This window comes from Giraffa tippelskirchi, chromosome 6 (assembly GCF_054371585.1).
Source record: "Giraffa tippelskirchi isolate mGirTip1 chromosome 6, T2T-mGirTip1v1.2.pri, whole genome shotgun sequence".
NCBI lineage: Eukaryota > Metazoa > Chordata > Mammalia > Artiodactyla > Giraffidae > Giraffa > Giraffa tippelskirchi.
In genome coordinates this window covers 60,447,932-60,463,097 of record NC_137280.1, presented here as the reverse complement: position 1 = coordinate 60,463,097, position 15,166 = coordinate 60,447,932, and the positions used below count along the sequence as shown (strand labels likewise).

General features: G+C 47.4%; 1 protein-coding gene across 4 annotated transcripts in view; it reads right to left on the bottom strand.

The window, feature by feature from the left end:
• ZHX2 (zinc fingers and homeoboxes 2) overlaps positions 1-15,166 on the bottom strand; it is a 179,568-nt gene that overhangs the window by 58,662 nt on the left and 105,740 nt on the right. Inside the window, exon 3 of one of the 4 annotated variants that reach the window (XM_081498911.1) lies at positions 12,928-13,075. The exons of the other annotated variants lie outside the window; for them this stretch is intronic. The gene's annotated coding sequence lies outside the window, so the exon portion shown is untranslated. The remainder of the gene's footprint in view (positions 1-12,927; positions 13,076-15,166) is intronic. 4 annotated transcript variants of the gene reach the window in all.

The window sequence follows — 15,166 nt, the reverse complement described above, 5'->3', positions numbered from 1 at the left end:
AGATAACAAAGCAATAGGGAGAAAACCACTTCTCTAGGAGCTGATGGAAGTATCTGAATTAACCTATAAGGTTTACTAGGAAGCAGAGGATCACGATTGTAAGAAATTGGTTGCAAGTTTTAATTAGTTGGGGTTTTGATCAGTGGCGGATCTTGGAAGCGGTAAAATGCCAAGTGATGGGCCTGAAAGGGCAGGTCTCAGGAACCAGGGACAAGGTGGGCATTTCACTCCGGCAATGGCATATAATGAGCTTGAAACTAGGCCAGGGCTGAACTGGGGCCGCAGGCGTGGCTGAGAAAGAACCAGTGGGGCCCTTGTGCCTGTCAGTCGTAGACAAATGCCATCTGCTCTGGCTGCTGCCCGCTCGGCCCCCTTCTCTCTCTGCTTTACCATTTGTGGTTACGGTGACCCGGCTGGTGGGAAGAAAGTGCCTTTAGTGTCCTTCTGTCCCTCTGGCTCAGTACATGCTGCCATGTTGGTCCCGGCAGCCTGGCAGAGGGCTGGCTGCCAGGATCAGACAGCAGGTGAGAGCAGGCGCTCCCCAGTGCTGTTTGCTGGCTTGCCTTCTTCCTTTCCCAGCCTCCCCTAAGCACCTCCAAGGTGTCAAGGACTGTGCTAGGTGCTTTGACTCTGACAAGAAGCAATCTTTCCTTCCTGTGTTCAGGGAGAAGATAGGTCAGAAGACAGGCAGAGACAACAGATTATATTCTGTGAATGAAGAGAACAGAAAGGAGTATAGAGCAAAAATGGGTAGGTTCTGTGGGGGTGGAGATCAGGAAAGGCTTGCCCCAGGAGCCCACTGAACTCATTAAGGTCATAGTTAATAGGATGGATTCACTTGCGGACTCAGAACTTGCTGGACTCTATGCACTATCCTTCCTTTCTATCAAGAATTGATAGCGTCACAACCTTTCTTCTGTCATAAGAGGTAGTGGGCTCAGGAAAGAACCATGAGTGACTTAAAGCACAGGCTCTGTGGTCTGCGAGCAAGACCAAGCCAGAAGGGCACCACATTCAGGCTCCATGGCAGCTGCTGCCCAGACTTCTCAGTTAGTCCTGTCCTGTCAGTCCTCTGAGTGTAGGTCACTCAGGACACAGCCCCTCACTCAGCCTTTGCTCTCTGCTGGCTCCCATCATGAAGGGCAGAATGAGAACCACACGACTGTTGAAGAACTTCCTCACCTGCCTGACTCCTGGGAGTCTCACCCCTGCCAACAAGTCTTCTAGGCTCAGCTAAGGCTGTGGATGACTTTTTCCCTCAAAACCTACCTAGCTCTGAGGCAGACAGGCTTGTGAAAGCATGATCTCTGGGGGGCATGGAGGCTGCTGAGAAATAGTGGCTAGGCTTCAGAGATGGGCAGAACTGAGTTCTAATCTGGGTTTCTGCCGTGCAAACATCTGTATGTGAGCATTCACAGCAGCACTATCCTAATCATCAAAAACAGGAAATGTCCATCAACTGATGCGTAACAAGCAAGATACAGTCTTTATCCATACAATGGGGTCCTACTTGGCAGGAAAAAAAAGGCATGAAGGCCTGGCACATGCTACAAAACATGATGCTAAGTGAAATAAACCAGTCATAAAAGACCACATAACTGTATGACTCCATTTGTAAGAAATGTCCAGAATAGGCAAATCTATAGCAACGGAAAGCAGATTAGTAGTTGCCAAGAGCTTAGGGGGAGGGAGGCCTGGGGGAAGGGAGGGAATTGGGAAGTGACTGCACAGGGGTACCAGGTTTCTTTTTGGGGTGATGGAAATGGTCTAAATTTGTGCTGGGGGTGTGCAACTCTGGAATAGAATAAAACCTGCTGGCTGGTGCACTGCACCCAGTGAATTACACAGTATGTGAGTAGTCTCTCAATAAAGCTGGTATCTTTACACCTCTTCCTGGCTCCCACTAGACTAAGGCTGACGAAAGCGAGGACTCCTTTCACCCGCCTCTGTCTTCTGAGGACCTGGCACATAGTAGATGCCTTTATATTTGCTAGTGAATGAATACGGAGCCTTGGGCAAGCCCTTTACATTCTTTCAGCCTCAGTTTCTGCATCTGCAAAGTGGAGATAAGACACCTCTTGCAAAGGGCTGCTGATAGGAGATAGGCACTGGAGGCTGTTTGTGGGTTTGGGGCACACATCCGGGCTGATTAAAGGGTGGTCCCTGGATTTGTGACCACTGACTAGGCTACACAGGCTGGGTTCCCGCCACTGGGAATGCTGTTTCGTAGCCACTCACCAGCTCTTATCACACATCCATTCTTAGATCCCAGAGACCACGCTGTCATCCACAGCAGCCTGCAGGCGGCCGGGAGTCAGCTTGTAAGAGGTTGCCCCTGCGAGTGCCCCAGTCAGCACGGGGCTGGTGGACATAGCAGACGGCATTTGCTGTCTCTGTCTGGAGGGGCCTCTGACAGCCTCTCCCAGACTGTCTGTCATTGCTGGTCAGGGCTGACGCCAGCTCCGAGGCCACACTGCCCACGAGCAGCACTCGCAGAAAAGGCTACGTGAGGGCCAAGGCTGTGGCCACGGGAAGCCAAGACAAGTGGAGAGACTGCAGAAGAAAGGAAAATGCTTGTTCCTTTTGGAACAAAGGGCCCTGCGTTTTTGTTTCCCCCTGGGCCCCACGAATTATGTAGCTAGCCCACTTGGTGAATTGTGACTGACAGTTCAAAAAACAGTGTCCCAGATAGCTGACCGAACCGCAAGCTTTCCTCCAACAGACTGACATTTAGATCCCAGTTCCACAGCGAGCTGGCTGTGTGACTGTGGGCCAGTCACTCGGCTCTTACCGTCCGTGTCTTCATCTGCAAAACCAGGATAAGGACAGGATTTACCCTTAAGGGTCAGGTGAGGCCTGACTAAACAAGGAAATGTGCAAGGGCAGTGCCCTGGATTTAAGAAAACAAGCGGTAATGGTGATTGCTGGTCCCTCCGGTGTTTGGCCTGGCTCTGATTTTTCTCACTTTGAGTTACTTCTCTAAGGAGAGGATTTCTGAGCTGAGTTTTGAGGTGTAAGCAGGAGTTTACCAGGTGAACGAGAGAGGGAAGGAGAACACTGGGCAGACAGGCTGTAGAGCAGAGGTTCCGAGGCGTGGTATGTTTAAGGGAAATGGGAGCAGGACAGTTTGACAGTGTGCACTTCTGGGAGTGGGGAGGTGAGCTACTGGGAAGCAGGGTGGTGGGGAGGGGAGGTGGGAGGGGCTTATCCTGGGGAGGCGGGCCTTGGGCAACGTCGACTCACCCGATAGCCAATGAAGGCAGGGAGGGCTTTAGACTGGCAAGCACAAGAAGCCCCTGTGCTTTCCAAGGTCACCCTGGCCGTGGGATGGAAGGTGGATGGAAGAGGGTAAAACTGGAGGCTTCTGGAAGAGGCTAGACATGAGATGCAAGGACCTGCCAAAGAGAGTGACGGTGGGACAGAAAGCTGGGGTTGACGAGTCACCGAGGAGGTCAGCGTGGACGTGGGAGGTGATGTGAGTGGAAGCAAGAGGGAGGAGAGGTCTAGGAGAGGGTTATTGAATAAGAAGGATGAGTATTTAGTCTATTTTTAGAAACCTCCAGGGATGCAAAGTCTATACATGAACCTAAAGAGCAATGAATAATCACAAAGTTTTTAACTTTTCAAACTCCTTCTGGCTACCAAGCCCCAATCAGATAAACTTTCTTTAAGCCGCTGTGCAGGTGAGTCCTAACCGCCACTGGCTCAGTGCCACAGATTTCTGGAACAAGGTGGAAGACGTTTTCAATTACAGAACAAGTTAGAACTAAGTGACATCTGTGGAAGGAGGAAATCACCAAGGAAGACTGAAAACGTAGTGAAGCCACCGCCCCCTGGGCAAGGCACGTCTCCATCTGCCAGCGGAGTGCAGGTCAGCCTGGGAAGGGTGCTCAGAACTCAGAGGACCAGTATTGTGTTAGTTGCTCAGTTGTGTCTGACTCTTTGCAACCCCATGGACTATGTAGTCCATGCCAGGCTCCTCTGTCCATGGGATTCTCCAGGCAAGAACACTGGAGCGGGTTGTCATTAAAGCAGATCAGACCAGGAGCCAAACATCATCTTCTGAAAGCAACGCCAAGAACGGCCTTCTTTTTTGGAAGGTGTGAGTTCTCTCTCTGCTTTCTCACTTTGCAGTTATTACCCTAGCTGCAGCCATCACTGGCAAGTGTTTTTTTGTGTTTAACTGGGGTATAGTTGCTTTACAATGTTGTGTTAGTTTCTGCTGTACAAAGACGTGAATCAGCCATGTGTATACATATACCCCCTCCCTCTTGGACCTCCCTCCCACCCACTATCCCACCCATCTAGACCACCACGGAGCACTGAGCTGAGCTCCTTATGCTATACAGACCTTCCCCCTAGCTATCTGTTTTGCACATGGCAGTGCACATGCGTCAATCCCAATCTCCCAGTTCATCGCCCCCCCACCCCCACCAGTGACAAGTGGTTTTTAAATACTCTGAAAAATTAACTTTGGAGCTGAAGTCTCTGATACTTGAGTGCTAGTTAGTTGTGAGGCAGATACTTCTTACAGTTTAAGGTCAAATAAAAAGGATGACAGTGATAATGAGAGTTTTCCATGTGGACAGGGCTTTAAAGTTTACACAACACTCCTGTCTCATTTGTGTTCACAACAGCCCTGAAGGATCAAGGGGGGAAGGACTGCCATCCAATTTCACCCACGGAGAACCCGCGCCATCTGTGAAAGGAGTTATACGGTCGCAGGCCAAGTATGGAGGGAGGTCTTGTGTCTTTTGCCATCTGTCCTCCCATCACACTGTTAGCCAAGGAGACCCTAAACTGTCTGGAGAATGTGTCTGTTTGAGAAATGCAGCAATAGGCATTAGAATTAGTTTGGTGTGGTTTTTTTTTTTTTTAGATTTTTTTTTTTTTAATGTGGACCATTTTTAAAGTCTTTATTGAATGTTATAGTATTGCTTCTGTTTTATGTTTTGATTTTTTTGGCCATCCTCAGCTTCCTGACCAGGGATTGAACCTACAGCCCCTGTATTGAAAGGCAAAGTCTTAACCACTGGATCACCAGGGAAGTCCCTGAATTTGTTTGGTTTGGAATTAAAAAACCATGCCATATTTTGGTGGTGCTTGTCACAGGCCTTTCACTGGGCTCTATGCTGGGGAGGCTGGTATAAAGGCACTAACTCAGCTACCTCCTCTGAGTACTTAAGATCCAGGCGTTTTATGTATCTTTGATTTCATTTACTTCTCCAGGATCCTTACGAGGTGGGTGTCATTGCAGGGAAACATCCTCTGACCTGACCTGCAAGCTCTGGGCATCTGTACGAAGAGGCTGGGCAGGACTGATTCTTGCTAGTTGGGCAGTTTCAATATAGCTGCATGTCTGTCATTCTTCCAACACTCCTGGGAGGTTTCCTATTTTGAGGAAATTGAGGCCAAGAAGGGTTTAAGCAAGTTGATGATAGACCCCTAGGATGGGAGCAGCCTTCATGCTCTGTCCTTTTTAGTTAAAACCATCTTCAATTCTTTGGGACTTCCTTGGTGGTCCAGTGGTTAAGAATCTGCTGTCCATTGCAGAGAACACGGGATTGATCCCTGATAGGGGAACTAAGATCCCACATCCAGTGGGGTAACTAAGCCTGAATACTTTGAAGCTCGTGCGGTGCAATGAAGATTCTGCATGCCGCAACTAAGATCCAATGCAGCTAAATTAAAAAAAAAATTTTTTTTATAATTTTAAAATTTCACCAGCAACATCTGATTTTTCTGAAAATCTAAACGATAACAGGAGTGTTCAGGGGAAAACGATCCTCCACTTCTGCTTCTCTATTTCCACTCCCCCTCACAGAGCTAACTGCTTTTAACTGTTTGATGTCTATCCTTTTCCCAAGCACAAACACACCCACACACAGAGATTATTTTTCACAAAAGGGACTGCACCAGATGCATTATTTAGCAACTTGCGTTATTCACGTCACCATGTATCACAGTTACCATTCCCCATCCACACGTTAAGAGTAATCCTTATCCTCCTGGCCAGATTTCACTGGCCACTCCCCTATGGCTAGACTCTTAGGTTGTCTTCAGTTACTAATGAATTCTGTACTGAGTATAGTTGTAAATGTAACAGATCCCTGAGCTGTAAGCTCTCAGTAAACATTCGCTAAATTCTTAGCTTCCTTATCTAGCTTTATTTAACCGATGGCTTCTATTCAATTCCTGTTGTGTGTCAGTCGCTCAGTCGAGACCGACTCTTTGCGACCTCATGGACTGTAGCCCACCAGGCTTCTCTGTCCATGGAATTCTCCAGGCAAGAATACTGGAGTGGATTGCTAATCCCTTCTCCAGAGGAACTTCCCAACCCAGGGATTGAACCCTGGTCTCTTGCATCGCAGGCAGATTCTTTACCATTTGAGCTACAGGAAAGTCTGTATTCAATTCCTATTGCTACCACTCATTTCAAAGAGCTGGAGTTAACTATGTCTGATCCTCTCAGACATGATGAAAACTGGTTACATTCATGGTCCACTGGTGATAGTTACCTAATCCAAGATTGAAGTTGGGTTTAGATAGATAGGGCTTCCCCGGTGGCTAAGATGGTAAAGAATCTACCTGCAACACAGGAAACCTGGTTCCGGTCTCTGGGTCAGGGAGATCCCCTGGAGAAGGAAATGGCAACCCACTCCAGTATTCTTGCTTGGGAAATCCCACGAACAGAGGAGCCTGGCAGATTACAGCCATGGGGTCACAACAAGTCAGACACAACTGAGTGACTAACACACATAATTTTATTTTTAAACTTAAAAAATTTTTTGGCTGTGTTGGGTCTTTATTGCTGCGTGCGGGTTTCTCTAGTTGTCACCACAACTAGAGTGGCAGGGGCTACTCTCTAGTTGTGGTTTGCTGGCTTCTCATCGTGATGGCTTATTTTGTTGCAGAGCACAAGTTCTAGGCTCATGGGCTCAGCAGTTGCCCCACAGCATGTGGGCTCTTCCCAGACCAGGAATCAAACCCATGCCCTCTGCATTGGCAGGCAGATTCTTTACCAGTGAGCTACCAGAGAAGCCCACCACTCGGCTTTCTAACACAGCCTTTTCTACATGCCAGGCATTGTTCCAAAAGCCTTACAGGTATGAACCCTCCAAACAACTGCGTGATGTACGTACCATTTCTAACAACCGCCTGAGGTAGGTACCCTTTCTACCTCTGAGGAAACAGAGGCACAAGGAGACCATGTAATTTGCCCACAGTCACACAGCTAGTATGAGCAGAGATGGATCTGAAGCTAGCCACATGGCAAAGGACCATTATGTCATGCTTGCCTGATTCCCCCTAACAGACCTAAGCCTCTCTAGGGACAGAGCATCTCATTCATGTTTGTATCCTTACCAGCTACCATAGCACAGGCACACAGTAAGCCTGAAACACATGTTGGATCATTTGGTTTCCCTTGGGAGGGCAGTCCACTAGCCACCTGCCCTGTCCCAGCTATATTCTGAGCTCATGAAGTCCCTTGAATTTGCAGCTGATCTAAAGTAGGTTGATGCCAGGCTGCAGGCTTCTCATTTTGTTTCATGTACAGAATACAAATTCAAGGGGGTATAGAGCTATGAATAATTTCTACTGGAGCAGACTTTTTCCATCTGGGGACCTGCGTTTTCAAGTAACTTGGTCCTAGAGACAGGAGGCTGGCAAATGCGTTTTTAGCACCATTTTCTGAGTCCAATGGTGACTCGAAAGGCTTAGCAAAGTGGGATGAAGACACCAACATAACCCAGTGGTTCTCCACGTGGATGAGTCTGTCCCCCTGGAGGACATCTGGAAACATCTGAAGATGTTTTTGGCTGTCACAACAGCAGGGGGTGCGGGGTTGGGGTGGAGGGCACTACTGGTATCTAGAGGGTAGAGGCCAGTGGGTACTGCTTCATCCTACAATGTGAGGATAATCCATCATGACAAAGAGTTAGCCAGCCCCAAATGTCAATAGTGCTGAGGTTGACAAATCCCAATGAGCCAAGCGGCCCCCGAACCTGCATGTACAAGAGGTTTTAAAGAGAAAGCACTGTTCAACAATTAAATTAGGTTTTATGAGACTTTATTCCCAGAGAGCAGGCATCAATCACTGGCGAAAAAATAGAAGGGCGCCTTCTATGCCAAAGCTTTGTTTGGGCGCATATTCTGAGGCAGTGCTTTGAGAAGTAAGGTCCTAAGGACCTCTTACCACGAAGCCACCCGGGAAGCTTATTAAAATGCAGATTCCAGGGCCTCCCTCAAACCCACTGTATTAGGCTCTCTTGGTGAGAATATGAGGGATCTAAGGTTTTAGGACACCCCAAAGTCATTGGCGTGCACACTGACATTTTTCTTTTATTCTTCCAGAAATAGGGGAGATAAATTGGGGGGTGGGGGAGGAGTGCAGCAGACCGACCATATGCATGGTGGTTTTTAAAAAGTTAACTAAAAATGCTCACATTCTAGCGTGGTTCCTCTAACTTCAGTCATCTGCACCACACTGTCGTGAGTTATGCCCTAGACAAATACCACCCATTCTCTTTTCTTAATAAAAGAAATTGTTTTGCAAAGTCTAGCATCATTCCAAGCAGTAATATGTATCACAACAGGTTACAACATAACACAGGTTATCTTTTTTCCTATTACTCTTGAGAATATATACCTAACAATGAAAATGATCAATATCCATCCAGGTCACTTAAAATCAGCATGCAGTATATGGAAGAGGCAGTGCCTTATGGCACAGCAATTACTGTCTGCCAGGACAATGCTGATAACAGCGCCTGCAAGCTCTGTAAGGCAGACGTGCATGGCTCTTCATTTGGAACCTCCTTTTCAGGCATGGATGACAACCCCCGATGCCTCCTGGAGGAGGAGGAATAGAGTGGGCAATGGCATATGCACCTGACCGTGACACTGTGGCCTCATCCACAGCTGCCAGCTCCCATCTATGAGCCTTTGAAAACAACCAACTTAAACCCAGCACGGGGACAAAGTGAAGGACCAATACATCTTGAGTCTCAGAAATTGGAACCCACATGTGTGATGAGCAGAAGTTACGCTCCAACCGTAAACTGGTCTCCACGATCATCTTTCCATTCCCAGAGTTCTCCCTGCTTTTTAGGGGGTGGGGGACAGAGGGAAAAGCCTGGTACACTGAAGGCTACAAAGCAATTCATGTCTCTACTAAAAATCAGAACAAATATCCACAGTTTTTCACTGATATCTTTTCCCAAAAAGCCTAAACTTGACACAACGTTAGTTTTATCTGGGCTCTGCGCCCAGCTCACCTTGCTACAAACGCAGCAAATACCGCATGGAATTATGAGTGCGCCTGTACTACCTAACATTGGAGAAGGAAATGGCAACCCACTCCAGTGTTCTTGCCTGGAGAATCCCAGGGACGGCGGAGCCTGGTGGTCTGCCGTCTATGGAGTCACACAGGGTTGGACACGACTGAAGCGACTTAGCAGCAGCAGCAGTACTACCTAACACCACTTTATTTTTGTCTTTCCCTCCAATTTGCATCAAGCTGGTGGCATAATTTCCACCTCAGGTGAAAGCTCTTTGCCGTCGTTATTTCCTACTTGAAATACATTGATTTTCCATGTAAGTCAGGAGATGGGGAAGTGGCATGGGAGGTGTGACTGTGGAACTGGGTTAAGAGGAGGGAAAGACATCACATTCTAGACTCAGGTAAGACGGATGCAGAGAGAGAAAGAAAAGATAATATGGGAGAGCATTTCTCTTCAGGGACTCAGACAGGAGTGGTTCTGAATGAGGCCATAAGTGGACTCCCTCTTGCTCCAGCCTCACAAGGCTTGTTATTTAAGCAGCTCCTCTCTTTGTGCTGGTCTCCACGATCATCTTTCCATTCCCAGAGTTCTCCCTGCTTTTTAGGGGGTGGGGGACAGAGGGAAAAGCCTGGTACACTGAAGGCTACAAAGCAATTCATGTCTCTACTAAAAATCAGAACAAATATCCACAGTTTTTCACTGATATCTTTTCCCAAAAAGCCTAAACTTGACACAACGTTAGTTTTATCTGGGCTCTGCGCCCAGCTCACCTTGCTACAAACGCAGCAAATACCGCATGGAATTATGAGTGCGCCTGTACTACCTAACATTGGAGAAGGAAATGGCAACCCACTCCAGTGTTCTTGCCTGGAGAATCCCAGGGACGGCGGAGCCTGGTGGTCTGCCGTCTATGGAGTCACACAGGGTTGGACACGACTGAAGCGACTTAGCAGCAGCAGCAGTACTACCTAACACCACTTTATTTTTGTCTTTCCCTCCAATTTGCATCAAGCTGGTGGCATAATTTCCACCTCAGGTGAAAGCTCTTTGCCGTCGTTATTTCCTACTTGAAATACATTGATTTTCCATGTAAGTCAGGAGATGGGGAAGTGGCATGGGAGGTGTGACTGTGGAACTGGGTTAAGAGGAGGGAAAGACATCACATTCTAGACTCAGGTAAGACGGATGCAGAGAGAGAAAGAAAAGATAATATGGGAGAGCATTTCTCTTCAGGGACTCAGACAGGAGTGGTTCTGAATGAGGCCATAAGTGGACTCCCTCTTGCTCCAGCCTCACAAGGCTTGTTATTTAAGCAGCTCCTCTCTTTGTGCTGGTCTCCACGATCATCTTTCCATTCCCAGAGTTCTCCCTGCTTTTTAGGGGGTGGGGGACAGAGGGAAAAGCCTGGTACACTGAAGGCTACAAAGCAATTCATGTCTCTACTAAAAATCAGAACAAATATCCACAGTTTTTCACTGATATCTTTTCCCAAAAAGCCTAAACTTGACACAACGTTAGTTTTATCTGGGCTCTGCGCCCAGCTCACCTTGCTACAAACGCAGCAAATACCGCATGGAATTATGAGTGCGCCTGTACTACCTAACATTGGAGAAGGAAACCATGCCCGTTTGGCTCCAACCAGAAAGACAAGGCAGGATATGAACAAATAGTTAACAACTAGGTTCCATGTGTTGAGGGCAAGAGCAGGAGTGGAGAAGAAAAGCAGTGAAAATGTATGTCAGGAGTCTGGGGAGGGAGGTCCAAGAGACGGGGGATATGTGTATACTTAACAGCTGATTCACTTTGTTGTGTTTCAGAAACCAATACAGCACTGTAAAGCCACTATGTGTGTAATGTATGCTTAGTCGCTCAGTTGTGTCCAACTCTTTGTGACTCCATGGACTATAGCCTGCTAGGCTCTTTTATGCATGGAATTTTCCAGGCAAGTATATTGGAGTGGGGTACCATTTCCTACTCCATGAGATCTTCCCGACCCAGGGATGGAACTCGCATCTCCTGTGTCTCCTGCATTTGGAGGTGGATTCTTTACCACTCTGCCACCTGGGAAGCCTAAAAGCAACTATGGTGGTGGTGGTTGTTGGTTTAGTCACTAAGTCATGTCTGGTTCTTGCGATCCTGTGGACTATAATCTGCTAGGCTCCTCTGTCCATAGGACTTCCCAGGCAAGAATACTGGAGTGGGTTGCAACTGTACTGCAATTAAAAAAAAATGTATGTCAGGAAGAAGAAGTGCTCCCAGTGCTGTGGGAGAGGGTTAAGAGGCAGATGAGAGGGTCCATGTAGGAGATACAGGAAGACTGTAGCTCAGGGCAGGGAAGATAAAAATATCCGAGATGCTCCCAGCCCTCCAGCCCTCTGGGAATCTGGAATTCCATGAGGGTGTGGCTGAGAACCTGCACTCACAGGGTTTGGTCCTTCCGACCCAGTAGGGATTCGGTACAGGTACATGGAGCAGATGGCTGTTCTGTGGATGGAACCCCCTAACCCTGGATACTCAGGACTTCTGTAAAATTGTGAGATGATCCAGGGAGTGAGTACTGGACAAGTCTGTGCAAAACCACTGCTTGACTGGAAGAACGAGGCTGGGAACAGGTCCTACTGGGCCAGGACGGGTAGAGTAGCCTCAGGACCAGCCTGCCTGGGCGCGCATCCTGGCCGCTCTCCGGGGAGTCACCTCCATGAGTGACGTGGCTCCCCTGCACCTCAGTTTTCTCATCTGTGAAAAAAGATCATAAGGGGGTCTGTCCCACAGGATCCTTGTGAAGCTTTAAGGGAATTAAGACTGGAAAGTGCAGAGAACAGGACACAGAGCGCTAAATAAGTGTCAGCTGCTCTCATTTTTCTGTGGGCAGGACAGACTGGGTTCATTTGGTTCTATTTAGACTAGAAGCAAAAAATGGCCTACAGTGTGCAGCCTGTGATGCATGAAGGCAGGGAGGAAAAAAACCCAGAAGCAGGTTGATCAAGCTAAGTTCTGTCTTTGACATCGGGAATTCAAGCCTACCAACTCCACTCTTTTCAAAAGAGTTGACTAAGTATCTTTTCATCCATTTTTAGATCCTTTTCTAAAAGTGAATAGTTAGTAACATCACTATCACCATGATGGATAGTAGCACTTTTCTACTGATGGTTAATACCACCACCACTACCACCACCATTGCCACCTGTCCTTGAGGCTTTTTCTCCTGCTTCCTCATCTCCCATTTTTAAGTTTTCTTGGTTGTTTACCCGAATGAAAAGAGCTTTGGAATAAAAAGGACCTGGCTCGCTAACTTCATAGCTGTGTAGCCTTGGGTTAGCCACTCCCCGTCTCTGAGCTTCAGTTTCCTCATCTGTAAGATGGGTTTCTGATAACAACTAGGGATGACTACACGCAGTGCCTGGGAAGGGCTTGTCACAGGCATGGTGATGCTGAATACACAGTGGCTTGTTGTCACAGTGCAGACAAGTCAGTGGGCACCCATCGCTGCCATCCCTTGGAATGAAGGTCTTGAAATGTACTGTTCACGTGAAGAGGATGGGCAGCCATGACTTTTCATGAGTTTAGGCTTCCAGGTTGAGCAACATGGCCTGAGATCTCAAAAAAGCCCAAACGTGGCCTTGCAGTGACTTGACCACCATACCTGGCAAGAGGACCCAACCTGTCCTCTGCACAGCAGACAGGACTTGTCCCTGCATCTAGACTGGTCATCTCCTGGTCCACACTCCCAGTTGTTCTGGTTAAACAGAAGTGACTTGGGTTTGAGACAGGGGGTTTCACCACTGATTAGCCTGAAGGAAAAACAAAGTCTTAGTTCTTTGTCAGGAAAACACAAAAATCACTCCAGGTATAAGGCTGTGTCCTGGAATGAGAACCTGCTCTTTAGCTTTCTTGTTTTTTCAACAATCTAATTCAGTCAATGGAAATGAAATTGCTCCATTAAATTTCTAAATGTTGCATTAAAAAAACAAAACAAACAGACAAAACAAAAACCTCCCAGTCTGAAGGATATAAATCCCACACTGAATAGTGGGACATGATGTTTTCCAGAAACAATAGACTTGATTTGCAGAGTAAGAAATGTAATCATTAGGACCATCTCAGAATATCAGGGTTTTGCTGCACTTTTGAAGGAAAGAATAAAGCTATGGTGCTGGACAGCAGGGAGTCACAATAGTTACCATTGGAACAAGATTACTTAATTCTAGTGAACAACCCTCTCAGTATGTACTATATTATTCCCATTTCATAGATGATAAAACTGAGGCACAGTGAGGTCAGTAACTTTCTAAAGGTGATATAACCAGTGTATTTTAAAAATTTATTCATTTATTTATTTTTGGCTGCACTGGGTCTTCATTAACACATGAGGGCTTTCTCTAGTTGCAGTAAGCAGGGGCTACTCTCTTGTTGTGGAGCATAGGCTCTAGGGTGCAAGGGCTTCAGTAGTCGTGGCGCATGGGCTTAGTTTCCTTGTGGGATCTTCCTGGACCAGGGATCGAACACGTTCCCCTGTATTGGCAGGTGGATTTTTAACCACTGATCCACCAGGGAAGTCCCAGGACATCAGGTTTTAAAGCATGTTCCCATATGCTCGCTGTTTGGAAGGCCATTCAACCTTGTTAATTTCCTCTCCAACTCACTGCCATGGAAACAGACTCAGAGGGGTTAAACAACTTCTCTGAGGTCACACCCATTAACTCCTAATCCTCAGGCAGTCCTCCCCTTGATGTCCTGTAGTCAAGTCTACACAAAGCTGGGGGAGGGTGGAAGGAAGCTTCAGACATCAACAAAGTTCTCTCCTTTCTTAGCACTGTGCTCAGACCCGAGGAGACAGTCCCTCAGCAGAGCAGAGATGGCTTCAGAGCCAGCCAAGTGGCGCTGTGATCCTGCCCAAGTGACTTACTGTCTCTGAGTCTTGGTGTCCTGGTCTATAAAATGGTGTAACAGGTGGCGCTAGTTGTAAAAAAGCCCACCTGCCAATTCAGGAAATAGAAAGAGACAAGGATTCGATCCCTGGGTTGGGAAGATCCCCTGGAGGAGGAAATGGCAACCCACTCCAATATTCTTGCCTAGAGAATCCCATGGACAGAGGAGCCTGGTGGGCTGCCGTCCATGGGGTCACAGAGAGTCACACATGACTGAAGCGACTTAGCATGCATGCATGCAGCGACTTTGCCTGTTCGTGGCTAGATCCCCAGTTGCGTAATATTTGGCCATAGTAGATGCCCAATAAACGTTTTTTAAAAGCACGAATAGATAAATGAACCAAAAAAGCCCCACTTCACAGTGTTTCTGTAGGGATTAAATGAGACACTGTATGCGTGGTGCATAAAATGGAGAACAAGTGCTCAGAACATGCCAATCACCTCCATCATTGTGTCACAGGGATTCATATTCATTATCTTGATTTATTCTCCCCAGAATCCCATGAAATAGGTCTGGCTATGCCCATTTGATGCAAGGGGAAACCAGAGAAGAGGGCAGAGAGTGAAAGAATTCTTAGAGAAGAGCTCATCCCTTTTAATAAAAATTGTACCTTCAATAAAAGGGTCATAGAAAAGAGCTATACAAGAGCTGTGGGAATTGGGCTTCGGATCCAGACTGTGAGTGTTTCTGCCTCCCTCCTGCGTCCTCTTCCTCCGCGGGGGCATCCCAGGACCTGGTAGGGTGGGCCCCCCACCCCTGCATTCGCCATTGGCCCCTCCTGTCTGCAGAGAGCTCAGGCCGAGACACTGAGTGCCCAGCTGTGCTCTTACCGATGGTAACAGTAATCCTAATGAATCACAGCCTGATGACTCACTGATTGCAGGAGAGAGAAAAATTAAGAGTGAGCTGATTGAAACTCTTAATAAAGCTTATTCTTTGGGGGAGGGTCTGAC